Raw genomic sequence first — 16,820 nt, 5'->3', positions numbered from 1 at the left:
TGGTTATACACCCGTGATTTGTAAAAATAATTATAATGGAAGCTATATTCTGCCTTGTATCGAGTAGATGTTCTTGCTTGGTATTTCATCTTTTATTAGTAACAATAGATATACAAAATAAGCAAGAGTTGAAAGAACTGCGAACGCTAACGCCCGTTCCCCGCCTACATTTTACATCCAAATATTTCGGAATTTCTGTCAGATATTCAAAAACTAAGTTTTTCTAATAAAAAGTATAATCAAATCCAAATCAATTTATATAAGAATAAAATGTGTAATCAAATAATTTATCTTTAAACAAAAGTTTTGCTAACGCAGGGTCTTAAAACAAATTCATTGAAATCGGACTCTATGAGTGAGGAAAATATTATAAAGCGGCCAGTATGTGCATAAAAAACTAAAAAATAACATAATTACGATATGTCTCAAAGTAAAATTTCATTTAATTCATATCTGTTAATTATTTTTCGAAAATTTACGATGCAAAATTCTTTTTTTGGAATGTATTTCGGTCTATACATATATGTCCCCCCCCCCCCCCCGTGAAAAAAACAAACCCTTTGGTAAAAAATATGCTTAATAACAATAATTAAAACCCCTCAAAAGGAATTTTTGTTTCTCGGGGGGAAAGATGTTTTAAAAACATTTCCGTTTTCCGTTATTTTATATTAAGAAATTAGCTATTTTAACCCAAAATACAAAGTTATCGCTCTTTGTTTGACCAAATCATTAATATTTAATGACAATATACATAAAGATAACTTTAATCAGACAACTTTCAAAAAATTACTTTTAGTTAGGCGGCTAGACAATGCTATCGTTCGCAGTCCTTTGTATGTACGCAAATATGTATATTATCTGCTTAATTTTATTTTATATATTTTATTGAGGTAGCAGCACTTTAAAAAAAAATGAAACTTCCCCTTAATTGGTATTCGGAAGATGATACTGATTTGTTTAGTGTATTAAAAAAATAGATTTAGGTATGTTTTCCGATGTCAAACACATAAAAGTTGTACATTAAACACTCTAGAAAGAAAGCATACGCTTAAAAAATTGCAAGGTAATCACAACACAAACATGATTTGCATTTATGAGTATAGTAATTGTTTGAACAGTGTGATCCGTTTATTTATGAAATGCGAAATGTTAAAAAATTGATTGATTCAGCTCTTTCTTTACACACATGTTGTATGCCTCAAAAAATCAAGTGCGATGTCAAATTAACAAGTGTACCGCGATTGGTCAGTTGTTTAATATATTAAACGTCCTTGAACTTACTTGAATACAAAATTACACGCAAAAGTAATATTCAATGTAAATTAATGTATTCGCATAGATGACATTCGGGTATTACTTTTTTGTGCAGTTTTAATGCCTTATTGATGTGTGTGTGGTCATAGTTAACATTTACCTACTTTTTGGTAGTCGTGATTAATTAGTAGACCCAATAGTGCTGCGCAAAACAGTAATGACCCGAACAACTACTGTCAGTGCGACTGTTATGATTTCACTTTGTTACTCAATAACTGTCATCCGTAGATTATCTATCAACAATAGATGCTTGGTACACTAGTCATCAAGTTTTGTCCATGTTACCTTCAGGCTGTAAGCAGGCATTGACGCAACTGAACTTGTTGACATTAGCTGGGTAGTATGTTCATAAATTCAGAAGCTCTTACAGAAATATATATCTCACTTGATATTTTAATTTACATTTTTTATTGAAAACATACATGTACTGACAAGGGCGATCAACGACAGTTCCCCTGGCTGGCGTCTGTGAACTTAGCAGTTATTTCACTGTATCAGGCGATATATTATAATCATCCTAACATAAACGTTTTACTGGCTTAATATGTTGAATATGACCTAATAAACAGAATTTGAAAAAAAATTGACTGCTTCTGTAAAAATCTCATCTAGCCGGATCTCATTCACAAAACAAATTCTAGGGTTCTGACTTTATTGGAGGGGGGGGGGCGTTTGTTCAGAGATTGGCTAGATGCGGTAGTGTATCTCCACAAAAAGAATTAAAATTAAAGGACCGTGGAACTACACTTTCATTTTAACAAATAAAAAAATCTTTGTTTGTTACCTAAAACATGTTAGGCACAGTTGGACTTAATAAACTAATTTAGGTTTATGTTCTGTGCAAATTAAATTTAATGCCAAAATTTCATTGCGACATTTAACCTTAAATATCAGTACGTTTGTGATCTCTAAGTATTAATGAAGTAAAATGTCTCGAAAATCTTTTGATATGAAAATATTTAAGGAACATATTCCTAAATGACTTTTATAGGATTGCGCATCTTTATGTGCGCTAATATAATGTTGTTTTGTATGGATAAAACTGCATTAGTTCCATTATTCATCAACCCGAATCCTGCTTGGAGCTACAAATTGGCATAATCAAGAAAATTAAAATTAATTTGGATAAAAAGGGAGATTATTTTTCGTACCATTTTCATTTATTGTTTAATTGTATTTCTTTTGTTAACTTATGATGTAAAGACATTAGTAGAAAAGAGTGTTTTAACGGAAGCTTGTAAACGCTATGCAAATTTTTACACATATCCTTAGGGATACAATGTTAATGAACAATGAGAAAAGATAGAGACAGATAACCATTTGATCAATTTATTGGAATCACACAGCTCGACAATTCGGTAAACAGTACTGAAATGGTTTTGTAAGACATCAAAATAGGAACTGTATATAGATATCAACCGGGTAACAATGAGAAAAGATAGAGACACATAACCATTTGATCAATTTATTGGAATCACACAGCTCGACAATTCGGTAAACAGTACTGAAATGGTTTTGTAAAACATCAAAATAGGAACTGTATATAAATATCAACCGGGTAATTCTAAATGAAATATATTCAATTCAACGACTTGCAGATAAAAGTCTCCTCAAATCCATTTTTATTTACCAAATTTGATATTTGATATTGCTGAATCCTAAGGAAATCAGATGGAGTTTCAGAGAAACACAAATTCAATTTGCAATCAAACCTGACGAAAAATGCTGAACAACAAGAGAAAGAGAGAGTTGGGGGATACACAGTGTTAAAGGGTTGAAGCGATGCACGGATATATCGTATATCCAGTATGAATTTTTCATGTTTTGTAAATAAGAAAATGGAATAGTTCTTTTATTCACAAAATCCAGGGATTTTTTCAATTTTTTAATTTTATATTTAAAGACATAATTAAATTTAGTTTTGCTTTGTACTGCGATATCAGAGATATGTTTTAAAAAATGATGAATAATCAAACATCACAACTCGAATACACGATTTAAAAAGTTTTTTTTTTCTTGTATATTGTCAACAAGCGTGATTTATAGATTTTAAGATTTTGATAAATACTTCTTGCTCATCTTGCATTCCTGTAATCTAAATTAACAATTTATCTTTTAACAAAAAGAAGAAGCAAAACAAAAATGCACACATTTTGTTTTTACCAAAAATAATCCTTATTTTCTATGACATATTGACTATGGTTGAAATAATGAGGTAATAAAGCTACATTTACTGAATCAGATGTATCTACTCCACATCGTGGTACCTGAGGGTGTAAGAGGATTTCAACCCCTTCATGTAACTCATCCTGGATCTACACTCTGACAATAGCAAAATGATGGTCATAATTTATACATAAAGTTTAAATATTTTGTTTGTTGTAATTTTTGTCTTCATTCCTATAAAATATCGAATATTTGTTTATCTTTTTGGCGGCATATTTGCGTGACCAAAAATAATTTTCCATAGAGAGGGGTGGTTTAAAGTGAAAATGTGTTTTTGCTGGTGGTACTCTTGTTGTTTGGTGTAAATTTACTACATCTTTCATTTTTCTGGAGGGGGCACCCCGTCCCCTTTCTAGATTCATGATTGACAGTATACAAGGAAAGAATTAGAATAAATGGAATGTACCGAGCATTTTCTTTGATGAGAACGGGTTCATGCCGAGGAAATGTCATTTAGGGGTATACACTTTAGTAAGGATATTGCTGTCTTATGACAGTATTAAGTTTTTATTTAGTGATTAAAAATATGGTAAGTGAGTTGGGAAAAAAACCTAGTGTACACACCTATCTGTATACAGGTTACTGTCAATAAGTTTAGGGCAGCTAAAATCCAAACAGGTCTTAGCAACATGTCACGTTGGGGATTGAAAAAAACTCCTGGTAACAATTTTAACACATTTTGGTAGTGTAATTATTGATATCAATGTTATCGTGTTATATACAATTTTGTCACTTGCGTATGACTCGCGGCTATGTCTACCTATACCAAAAAAATCATAATGCATGTATCCATCATTGGTTGAAGTGTTTGTCCTGGTGTCTGTGGACGGTTGGTGGAACAAATCTTCCGCTATCAGGTCCCAGTTTTATCGTGAACCCACACGTTTGCAAATGAGGAAACGTAAACATCGAATAAGCAAAGAGTAAACAATTTTGTAGTAGGTTCGGACTGAGTCTTTCGTGTTCTTTATGACTGGTTTGCTAACTGTTAATTCTTAATTGGATTGTGAAGAGCTGCGAATAATCACCACTCATTTTTGTCGTTTATAAGTAAAAATAACCACTACGTAGTGGATTTATCAGATAATTTTATTTTGTCTCTGGACAGTGCGATGTCACCCAATGCTTTCTTGATAAAACATTTCTTGTATGAAATCAAAGGAAGGATTGAAACCATTGCACTTAGTATTATCGATAAATTACACATATAAAATGTTTGTTTACAGATGTGTACAATTTCGACACGGACCAGAATCAGTCACAGACACAAAACAGAACATGGCATTAACTTCTCAAAAGACCTTTAAAAAATTGGATAAAATTGAAAATTTAATATTAAATGTTGCTAAAAAAGGTACTGGAAGTCACGAACATTAATGATTAATGAACTTTGTGCACCCTTCTAAACAAAAGATAATCATTGCCAAAAATGTCCTTTCCTATTTTGAATTTAAAACAAATAATTTTTCTAACAAATTTTTAAATAGCATTGATTTTTGTCCAATGTTTTTAATTTTTTTAAAAATATGTTTTAGAAAAAGATAATTGAAAACCGTTGACCGACGAAAATGACGTCACCCATTGAAAAGTACATTTGTTTAGATTAAGTTATCAACATTTATTTGCTAAAATATTGTGAAAATTTCTATGAACTTTTTTTGAGATATTTGGTTATGCAAGTAAATATGCCACAAAAGCAAATCTCTGGCATTCTTAATACTTATCAATTTAAATAGGCAAAATTCAAACTTTTTCATCACACTGGTTGTAGAGAGGACACCAATGAACCTCTTTCATATTTTTTTTTCAGATTTTCAAATCTTCAAAACGAGTCTGTAGCTGTGCAGTTTGACAGCTGTTCAGACTGATTAAAAAAAGTGTCCTGTTTTTGTATGCATACTTTTCACACAAAAAATACATGTAAGACTTCATATTTTTTGCTTTTATATTTTCTGGCAAAATTGTTAGCAGAAACAAGAAACAAGAAACATTTTGGCAGAAACAAGCCAATTCAAGAAATGATTACATTTTTTTCCTCAAATGTACAAGTAGCCACACATCCCCCTTTAGAATGCCACAAAGTTTCTTGGTGCATCGTTAGATTTGGGAACTGGTTAAACTGCAAACGACACCTTTGCACTGCGTGGCTAAGAGCTATAGCCCGTTAGCACTTTAGTCCTAAGCGAACGCAGGTAAGATAATTTCTAACTTGAAGTAAATTAAAAATCACGATAAATCACACCTTTCGTGATATAAAAAACACACTTTCCTCAACAAATCGGGTCTCTCTCTCTCTCTCTCTCTCTCTCTCTCTCTCTCTCTCTCTCTCTCTCTCTCTCTCTCTCTCTCTCTCTCTCTCTCTTTGTCCCCCCTTCCCCCGAATGATCCTTTTTTTTCATAGAGTGAAGGTGTTAACTATCTTAAAAATCCATAAAACGAAATACAAATCCAAAGCAGAGCAACACGGACCTCCAGAAAGATAGAGGTAAGATCAAGTGCCTAGGAGGAGTGAACATCACACCCGCTGTGTGCTCTTTGTCGTAATCGTGGGAAGGGGGACCCGGAAAAGTCTTTAGACAATTAATTGATTAATTATGTTCTAACAATTAGAATAAAAAACTTTAGTCAGCATGCGACCCAGTGGAAAATTCTACTAAAAAGTATAATCAAATCCGAATCAATTTATATAAAAATAAAATTTTTAATCAAATTATTAATATCTTTAAACAAAAGTTTTGCTAACGCGGGGTCTTAAAAATTTTTCATTGAAATCGGACTCTATGAGTGAGGAAAATATTATTAAGCGGCCAGTATGTGCATAAAAACTAAATAATAACATAATTACGATATGTATCAAAGTAAAATTTCATTTAATTCATATCTGTTAATTATTTTTCGGTTTTTCGGAAATTTACGATGCAAAATTCTTTTTTTTGGAATGTATTCTGGTCTATACATATATGTCCCCCCCCCCCCCCCGTGAAACAACAAACCCTTTGGTAAAAATATGCTTAATAACAATAATTAAAACCCCTCAAAAGGAATTTTTGTTTCTCGGGGGGAAAGATGTTTTAAAAACATTACCGTTTTCCGTTATTTTATATTAAGAAATAAGCTATTTTAACCCAAAATACAAAGTTATCGCTCTTTGTTTGACCACATCATTAATATTTAATGACAATATACATAAAGATAACTTTCAAAAAATTACTTTTAGTTAGGCGGCTAGACAATGCTATCGTTCGCAGTCCTTTGTATGTACGCAAATTTGTATGTTATCTGCTTAATTTTATTTTATATATTTTATTGAGGTAGCAGCATTTAAAAAAAAAAATGAAACTTCCCCTTAATTGGTATTCGGAAGATGATACTGATTTGTTTAGTGTATTAAAAATAATAGATTTAGGTATGTTTTCCGATGTCAAACACATAAAAGTTGTACATTAAACACTCTAGAAAGAAAGCATACGCTTAAAAAATTGCAAGGTAATCACAACACAAACATGATTTGCATTTATAAGTATAGTAATTGTTTGAACAGTGTGATCCGTTTATTTATGAAATGCGAAATGTTAAAAAATTGATTGATTCAGCTCTTTCTTTACACACATGTTGTATGCCTCAAAAAATCAAGTGCGATGTCAAATTAACAAGTGTACCGCGATTGGTCAGTTGTTTAATATATTAAACGTTCTTGAACTTACTTGAATACAAAATTACACGCAAAAGTAATATTCAATGTAAATTAATGTATTCGCATAGATGACATTCGGGTATTACTTTTTTGTGCAGTTTTAATGCCTTATTGATGTATGTTTGGTCATAGTTAACATTTACCTACTTTGTGGTAGTCGTGATTAATTAGTAGACCCAATAGTGCTGCGCAAAACTGTAATGACCCGAACAACTACTGTCAGTGCGACTGTTATGATTTCACTTTGTTACTCAATAACTGTCATCCGTAGATTATCTATCAACAATAGATGCTTGGTACACTAGTCATCAAGTTTTGTCCATGTTACCTTCAGGCTGTAAGCAGGCATTGACGCAACTGAACTTGTTGACATTAGATGGGTAGTATGCTCATAAATTCAGAAGCTCTTACAGAAATATTTATCTCACTTGATATTTTAATTTACATTTTTTATTGAAAACATACATGTACTGACAAGGGCGATCGACGACAGTTCCTCTGGCTGGCGTCTGTGAACTTAGCAGTTATTACACTGTATCAGGCGATATATAATAATCATCCTAACATAAACGTTTTACTGGCTTAATATGTTGAATATGACCTAATAAACAGAATTTGAAAAAAAATTGACTGCTTCTGTAAAAATCTCATCTAGCCAGATCTCATTCACAAAACAAATTCTAGGGTTCTGACTTTATTGGAGGAGGGGGGGGGGGGGGGGGCGTTTGTTCAGATATTGGCTAGATGCGGTAGTGTATCTCCACAAAAAGAATTAAAATTAAAGGACCGTGGAACTACACTTTCATTTTAACAAATAAAAAAATCTTTGTTTGTTACCTAAAACATGTTAGGCACAGTTGGACTTAATAAACTAATTTAGGTTTATGTTCTGTGCAAATTAAATTTAATGCCAAAATTTCATTGCGACATTTAACCTTAAATATCAGTACGTTTGTGATCTCTAAGTATTAATGAAGTAAAATGTCTCGAAAATCTTTTGATATGAAAATATTTAAGGAACATATTCCTAAATGACTTTTATAGGATTGCGCATCTTTATGTGCGCTAATATAATGTTGTTTTGTATGGATAAAACTGCATTAGTTCCATTATTCATCAACCCGAATCCTGCTTGGAGCTACAAATTGGCATAATCAAGAAAATTAAAATTAATTTGGATAAAAAGGGAGATTATTTTTCGTACCATTTTCATTTATTGTTTAATTGTATTTCTTTTGTTAACTTATGATGTAAAGACATTAGTAGAAAAGAGTGTTTTAACGGAAGCTTGTAAACGCTATGCAAATTTTTACACATATCCTTAGGGATACAATGTTAATGAACAATGAGAAAAGATAGAGACAGATAACCATTTGATCAATTTATTGGAATCACACAGCTCGACAATTCGGTAAACAGTACTGAAATGGTTTTGTAAGACATCAAAATAGGAACTGTATATAGATATCAACCGGGTAACAATGAGAAAAGATAGAGACACATAACCATTTGATCAATTTATTGGAATCACACAGCTCGACAATTCGGTAAACAGTACTGAAATGGTTTTGTAAAACATCAAAATAGGAACTGTATATAAATATCAACCGGGTAATTCTAAATGAAATATATTCAATTCAACGACTTGCAGATAAAAGTCTCCTCAAATCCATTTTTATTTACCAAATTTGATATTTGATATTGCTGAATCCTAAGGAAATCAGATGGAGTTTCAGAGAAACACAAATTCAATTTGCAATCAAACCTGACGAAAAATGCTGAACAACAAGAGAAAGAGAGAGTTGGGGGATACACAGTGTTAAAGGGTTGAAGCGATGCACGGATATATCGTATATCCAGTATGAATTTTTCATGTTTTGTAAATAAGAAAATGGAATAGTTCTTTTATTCACAAAATCCAGGGATTTTTTCAATTTTTTAATTTTATATTTAAAGACATAATTAAATTTAGTTTTGCTTTGTACTGCGATATCAGAGATATGTTTTAAAAAATGATGAATAATCAAACATCACAACTCGAATACACGATTTAAAAAGTTTTTTTTTTCTTGTATATTGTCAACAAGCGTGATTTATAGATTTTAAGATTTTGATAAATACTTCTTGCTCATCTTGCATTCCTGTAATCTAAATTAACAATTTATCTTTTAACAAAAAGAAGAAGCAAAACAAAAATGCACACATTTTGTTTTTACCAAAAATAATCCTTATTTTCTATGACATATTGACTATGGTTGAAATAATGAGGTAATAAAGCTACATTTACTGAATCAGATGTATCTACTCCACATCGTGGTACCTGAGGGTGTAAGAGGATTTCAACCCCTTCATGTAACTCATCCTGGATCTACACTCTGACAATAGCAAAATGATGGTCATAATTTATGCATAAAGTTTAAATATTTTGTTTGTTGTAATTTTTGTCTTCATTCCTATAAAATATCGAATATTTGTTTATCTTTTTGGCGGCATATTTGCGTGACCAAAAATAATTTTCCATAGAGAGGGGTGGTTTAAAGTGAAAATGTGTTTTTGCTGGTGGTACTCTTGTTGTTTGGTGTAAATTTACTACATCTTTCATTTTTCTGGAGGGGGCACCCCGTCCCCTTTCTAGATTCATGATTGACAGTATACAAGGAAAGAATTAGAATAAATGGAATGTACCGAGCATTTTCTTTGATGAGAACGGGTTCATGCCGAGGAAATGTCATTTAGGGGTATACACTTTAGTAAGGATATTGCTGTCTTATGACAGTATTAAGTTTTTATTTAGTGATTAAAAATATGGTAAGTGAGTTGGGAAAAAAACCTAGTGTACTCACCTATCTGTATACAGGTTACTGTCAATAAGTTTAGGGCAGCTAAAATCCAAACAGGTCTTAGCAACATGTCACGTTGGGGATTGAAAAAAACTCCTGGTAACAATTTTAACACATTTTGGTAGTGTAATTATTGATATCAATGTTATCGTGTTATATACAATTTTGTCACTTGCGTATGACTCGCGGCTATGTCTACCTATACCAAAAAAATCATAATGCATGTATCCATCATTGGTTGAAGTGTTTGTCCTGGTGTCTGTGGACGGTTGGTGGAACAAATCTTCCGCTATCAGGTCCCAGTTTTATCGTGAACCCGCACGTTTGCAAATGAGGAAACGTAAACATCGAATAAGCAAAGAGTAAACAATTTTGTAGTAGGTTCGGACTGAGTCTTTCATGTTCTTTATGACTGGTTTGCTAACTGTTAATTCTTAATTGGATTGTGAAGAGCTGCGAATAATCACCACTCATTTTTTTCGTTTATAAGTAAAAATAACCACTACGTAGTGGATTTATCAGATAATTTTATTTTGTCTCTGGACAGTGCGATGTCACCCAATGCTTTCTTGATAAAACATTTCTTGTATGAAATCAAAGGAAGGATTGAAACCATTGCACTTAGTATTATCGATAAATTACACATATAAAATGTTTGTTTACAGATGTGTACAATTTCGACACGGACCAGAATCAGTCACAGACACAAAACAGAACATGGCATTAACTTCTCAAAAGACCTTTAAAAAATTGGATAAAATTGAAAATTTAATATTAAATGTTGCTAAAAAAGGTACTGGAAGTCACGAACATTAATGATTAATGAACTTTGTGCACCCTTCTAAACAAAAGATAATCATTGCCAAAAATGTCCTTTCCTATTTTGAATTTAAAACAAATAATTTTTCTAACAAATTTTTAAATAGCATTGATTTTTGTCCAATGTTTTTAATTTTTTTAAAAATATGTTTTAGAAAAAGATAATTGAAAACCGTTGACCGACGAAAATGACGTCACCCATTGAAAAGTACATTTGTTTAGATTAAGTTATCAACATTTATTTGCTAAAATATTGTGAAAATTTCTATGAACTTTTTTTGAGATATTTGGTTATGCAAGTAAATATGCCACAAAAGCAAATCTCTGGCATTCTTAATACTTATCAATTTAAATAGGCAAAATTCAAACTTTTTCATCACACTGGTTGTAGAGAGGACACCAATGAACCTCTTTCATATTTTTTTTTCAGATTTTCAAATCTTCAAAACGAGTCTGTAGCTGTGCAGTTTGACAGCTGTTCAGACTGATTAAAAAAAGTGTCCTGTTTTTGTATGCATACTTTTCACACAAAAAATACATGTAAGACTTCATATTTTTTGCTTTTATATTTTCTGGCAAAATTGTTAGCAGAAACAAGAAACAAGAAACATTTTGGCAGAAACAAGCCAATTCAAGAAATGATTACATTTTTTTCCTCAAATGTACAAGTAGCCACACATCCCCCTTTGGAATGCCACAAAGTTTCATGGTGCATCGTTAGATTTGGGAACTGGTTAAACTGCAAACGACACCTTTGCACTGCGTGGCTAAGAGCTATAGCCCGTTAGCACTTTAGTCCTAAGCGAACGCAGGTAAGATAATTTCTAACTTGAAGTAAATTAAAAATCACGATAAATCACACCTTTCGTGATATAAAAAACACACTTTCCTCAACAAATCGGGTCTCTCTCTCTCTCTCTCTCTCTCTCTCTCTCTCTCTCTCTCTCTCTCTCTCTTTGTCCCCCCTTCCCCCGAATGATCCTTTTTTTCATAAAGTGAAGGTGTTAACTATCTTAAAAATCCATAAAACGAAATACAAATCCAAAGCAGAGCAACACGGACCTCCAGAAAGATAGAGGTAAGATCAAGTGCCTAGGAGGAGTGAACATCACACCCGCTGTGTGCTCTTTGTCGTAATCGTGGGAAGGGGGACCCGGAAAAGTCTTTAGACAATTAATTGATTAATTATGTTCTAACAATTAGAATAAAAAACTTAAGTCAGCATGCGACCCAGTGGAAAATTGTATTTGCTTACAAGGTCGTTGTATCGACCATAGAAATTGCGAAAAGATTACTTCAAGCGACACTGTTTATACTCCTGTTTTATCAACTTGTTTGTCAGTAGCTTGCCTTGCCTTAGAAACTGTTCATACGAAGAGCATGCCCTTGCGATCGAATGAACTGAGAGACAAAAACACCATATGCAGGTGTTGAAGGTATATTGCAACATAAGTAAGGGGAGTTGACAATAGAAAAAATGACGTCATCGCGTTTACCATAAAGTTTTGTTGTAAGGTTACCATATGTGTCGATTTCTAGTAAAATATCCAAATTTGAAACAGATGACGCAGACTCTATGGTATCTTTAAAATCAAGTTCACTGGGATATATCGGGTCGACGTAAGTATGGAAATAACAATTGTTAATTCATAATACGTCGTCAATATACCTGAATGTTTAGTTGAAGGCCTGTTGCAACCACTATTGAAATAAAATCACTATTGAAATAAATTATTTCAATAGTGGTTGGGAATGCATTTCATTAGAAAAATCACTTTGCAACCACTATTGAAATAAAACCACTATTGAAATAAATTATTTCAATAGTGATTGGGAATGTATTTCATTTGAAGAATCACTCTGCAACCACTATTTAAAAACAACCACTATTGAAATAAAATTATTAAATAGTGCTCCAGGATGTATTCCATTTTGAAAATCAATTTACAGACACTGTTGAAATACAACTACTATTAAAAGTATTATTTCAATCGTAGCTTAGAATGAATTTCTTTATAAATATTACTTTAAAGATTTATATTTTTTTTTACATTTCTCGTTGTACAGACATATCATGTCCTATGAAAATTGTATATTATTTGCTTAATATTGAACTTCTTGTAAATTGCCAGAACTTCTTTTCAAACCCCCTGTATATTGAATAATTATTTCTTGATAAATATTATTATAAATATCACTATTGAGATATATCATTTCAATAGTGGTTGGGGTGTACTTCATTACGACCACAATTGAAATATATTATTTCAATAGTGGTTAGGGATACCTTTTATTTCAACCACTATTGAAATGTTAATTATAGTGGTTAATGATGCATTTCAGTTTAATGTATATTATTATGTTTCTTTGTAACACTTTCCTTTCTGCTAGGAAAGTTTCTTAAGATAAGAAGTATGTCTTATGAGATGATGAATTCCTCTTTGATTATGATGTTCATTGATTTACCTCTATATGGTCATGTTTCCCACACCACCTGTCATCTGGAACCGAAAGGGTTATGCACAGTCGGAATAATTGGCATTAAAATGACATGCATCCCTACCACTATTGAAATATTTTATTTCAATGATGGTTGTAATGAACTGCATCTTTAACATGCACAATTGAAATAAATCATTTCAATGGTGGTTGTAATGAAATGCATACCTAAACACTATTGAAATAATTTATTTCAATAGTGGTTATAATGAAACGCAACCTAACCACTATTGTAATAATTTATTTCATTCAATATTGGTAATAATGAAGTACATCCACAACCACTATTGAAATTATTTATTTCAATAGTGATAATCACTATAACATGTCTATAATGATATATAAGCTATAAATCATTTTTTAATATGCAGGGGTTTTGAAAAGAGGTTCTGGCAGTTTACAACGTTGTCTTCTAGTACACATAATTTACAATTTTCATAAAACATGATATATCTATAGAAAAAGGTAAAGAAACAATATGAAAACAATTATATTTGTTAATCTGCGAGGATTTGTTATTTCTGCACAACAGTGAAAATCATAAAATAAGTATATTTATTTAATAGTCTTGATTATTACTACTGTAAAATATGCAAGTCTTTAAGACCTTAATTGTATATTTGAAATTATTTGTTAGATAAAAACAAATATATATGCATGTTTATTTACGAGAATTGGTTATTTATTTCTATACAGCAGTGAAAATTGTAACTTTATTGTGTGTTTGAAATTATTCGTTAGATTTCTTGCATTTCAAAATAGTTTGGAAATATGATATACAACGTTTGATTACGTAGTTATATTTATAAAGTAATTCATTCCAATCTACGATTGAAAAAATAAATTTAATAGTAGTTGAACTGTAATGGTGTCTGTAAAGTAGTTCTTATAATGACATACATTACCAACTTCTATTAAAATCATTTTTTCAGTAGTAGTTGTATTTCAATAGTGGTTGCAAAGTGATTCTTCTAATGAAATACGTCCCCAACCACTATTAAAATAATTTATTTCAATAGTAGTTCTATTTCAATAGTGGTTGCAAGGTGATTTTTCTAATGAAATACATTCCCAACCACTATTGAAATAATTTATGTCAATAGTGGTTTTATTTCAATAGTGGTTGCAACAGAGGACATTTTAAATATAATAATATAGAAAAGTATATAAAAAAAAAAAGTTCGCGTCTGAAATATTACACGCAGAATAATTTTATCATCGGTCTTATTTTTCAAAAATATTTGGATGAATCAATTGTTCAAATATTATGTAACGCTTAAAATAAATAGAAAAGTATGGTGTATTTGATATTTTGACAAATTTTGATGACAATTAGATGAAACTCAATAAAAACAGTAAAATTTAAGTTTTTTTTTAAACTAAGATAAAAAATGCTAATACTAAAGGCATGTTATAATTTGAAGGAAACGCTATTGTATTTTTTTTTCTCTATTGAAAATATAAAAATTGATAATTTTCAATGTTTTTATTTAGTAAATGTACCTGTGTATTCTAGTTAAATACAGTGTATAAAGGTGTATATCTTGTATACAATATGTTCAATAAAATGTATTAGAATAAACCAAAGTAAAAAATAAAAATACAGTTATTCTTAATATTCATATTTTGATCTTTGAATTTTTTTCGATTTCTCCGTTGTTTTTAAGGTGAGGGTTGTCATTGTGCTTTTATGACGTTATAATAAATAAGAAATTAGAGGAGGGCATTTTAAAAATAATAAAATAGAAAAGTAAAAAAAAAAAAAAAGTTCGCGTCTGAAATATTACACACAGAATAATTTTATCATCGGTCTTATTTTTCAAAAATATTTGGATGAATCAATTGTTCAAATCTTGTGTAACGCTTAAAATAAATAGAAAAGTATGGTGTATTTGATATTTTGACAAATTTTGATGACAATTAGATGAAACTTAATAAAAACAATAAAATATACTTCGTCGGATATTTTCCCTAATTTATTCTTTAAAATTGAAATAAAAAAACCAACTGCGTGGTTGGATATTTAGAAGAGCGGTTAGGGATGAAAAATCCAAACTGAAGTGGATAATATACACATGTAAGTGGTCTTAATTCTGTATGTTCCAGCTGACTAAAAATATAAACTGTTTTTATTGTTTTTATTTCAAACCAGTGAATGGGCATTTAGTGTATCTCTCTCACCAGAGGTCGTGCTTCGCAAGCAAATGAGTATCAAAACTAAAATTGCCCATTGAAGATACGAATTGCCTCATTTTATTTATTCATTATTTGTCAAATTTAACTTCTGTGTTTACTCTAAATAAGCGACCAGTAAACATATACAATCTTAACGTAATCATTCAATATTATTTCTTTGCAAGTATATATTATAATCCAAAATAATCTATTGTAAGATTCTTTTAAGCTCGAAAAACTCTGAAAAAAGGACGGAAGACTGAAATAGATATTAGTTCAATAGACTAACAACATCAGCAATATATGTTAAAAAGCATGTAAACATAGAACAAGTTATGTAAACTTATTGTATTTAGCGTGTACGATATTTGGCGAACAGATTAGCTTGAATTTGATATGGCATGTTTTGGAATTTTCCTATCAATATTTATCATAATGATTATTTGTCATTTGACGATGTACTTCATTTGGGTAAAGCCAAATACTAGGTCCGTGTTGCTCTGCTTTGAATTTGTATTTCGTTTTATGGATTTTTGAGATGGTTCACGGTTTGTTATTGTCACTTTTTTCATCTATGAGATTAAATTTGCACCAAATACCTAATAGATAGTTTGAAGAATAAACATTTGATCCATACAAGCTTTTGTAATTTTCGGTGTTGTCTAAGCTTCCTTTGATAAACAATTGAAGTCCAAAGACATGATAAAAATTTCAAATTTATTCTTTGATCAATGTAATTAACAAAACTGTCTATGCATACATCGTTTGTTTAATCCTTCATTTTTTTAAACCAAAACTAATATGATCATAGAAAAATATGTCTTTGAACAAAATGTTATAAGATTTTGAACGGCGCGGAATACGGAAAGTATGCTTCAAATAGAATTTCATTTCATTTGATCTTTCGATAAATTGAAAATATAGAATATTTCAAATCTATTACTCATATATCCAAGAGGAATTTGAAACCCCCACAATACGAATGCAGTAAGCATAAACATTTTGGAAAAAGAATTAGAAAAAAGGAAACGTTCGACGGTAACAATGCTGTTTTGTTTGTTGGTTTGTTTTGTTTCCTTTTTGGAATTGTGTCCCATGGTTTTCTCAAGCATTACGGTAAATGACTTTCGTCGTGTACAATCTGACACGATTTTGTCATCTGAATGCAGTATAGACGAATTCTATGTAGAGAATTCATCAACTTCTGCACAAATGCAATGTGGATTGCAGTGCAGCTCTTCCGAGCGATGCAT

The sequence above is a fragment of the Magallana gigas genome, chromosome 10 (genome assembly GCF_963853765.1).
Source record: "Magallana gigas chromosome 10, xbMagGiga1.1, whole genome shotgun sequence".
In the NCBI taxonomy this organism is placed as follows: Eukaryota; Metazoa; Mollusca; class Bivalvia; order Ostreida; family Ostreidae; genus Magallana; species Magallana gigas.
This window is presented reverse-complemented; position numbering follows the sequence as displayed.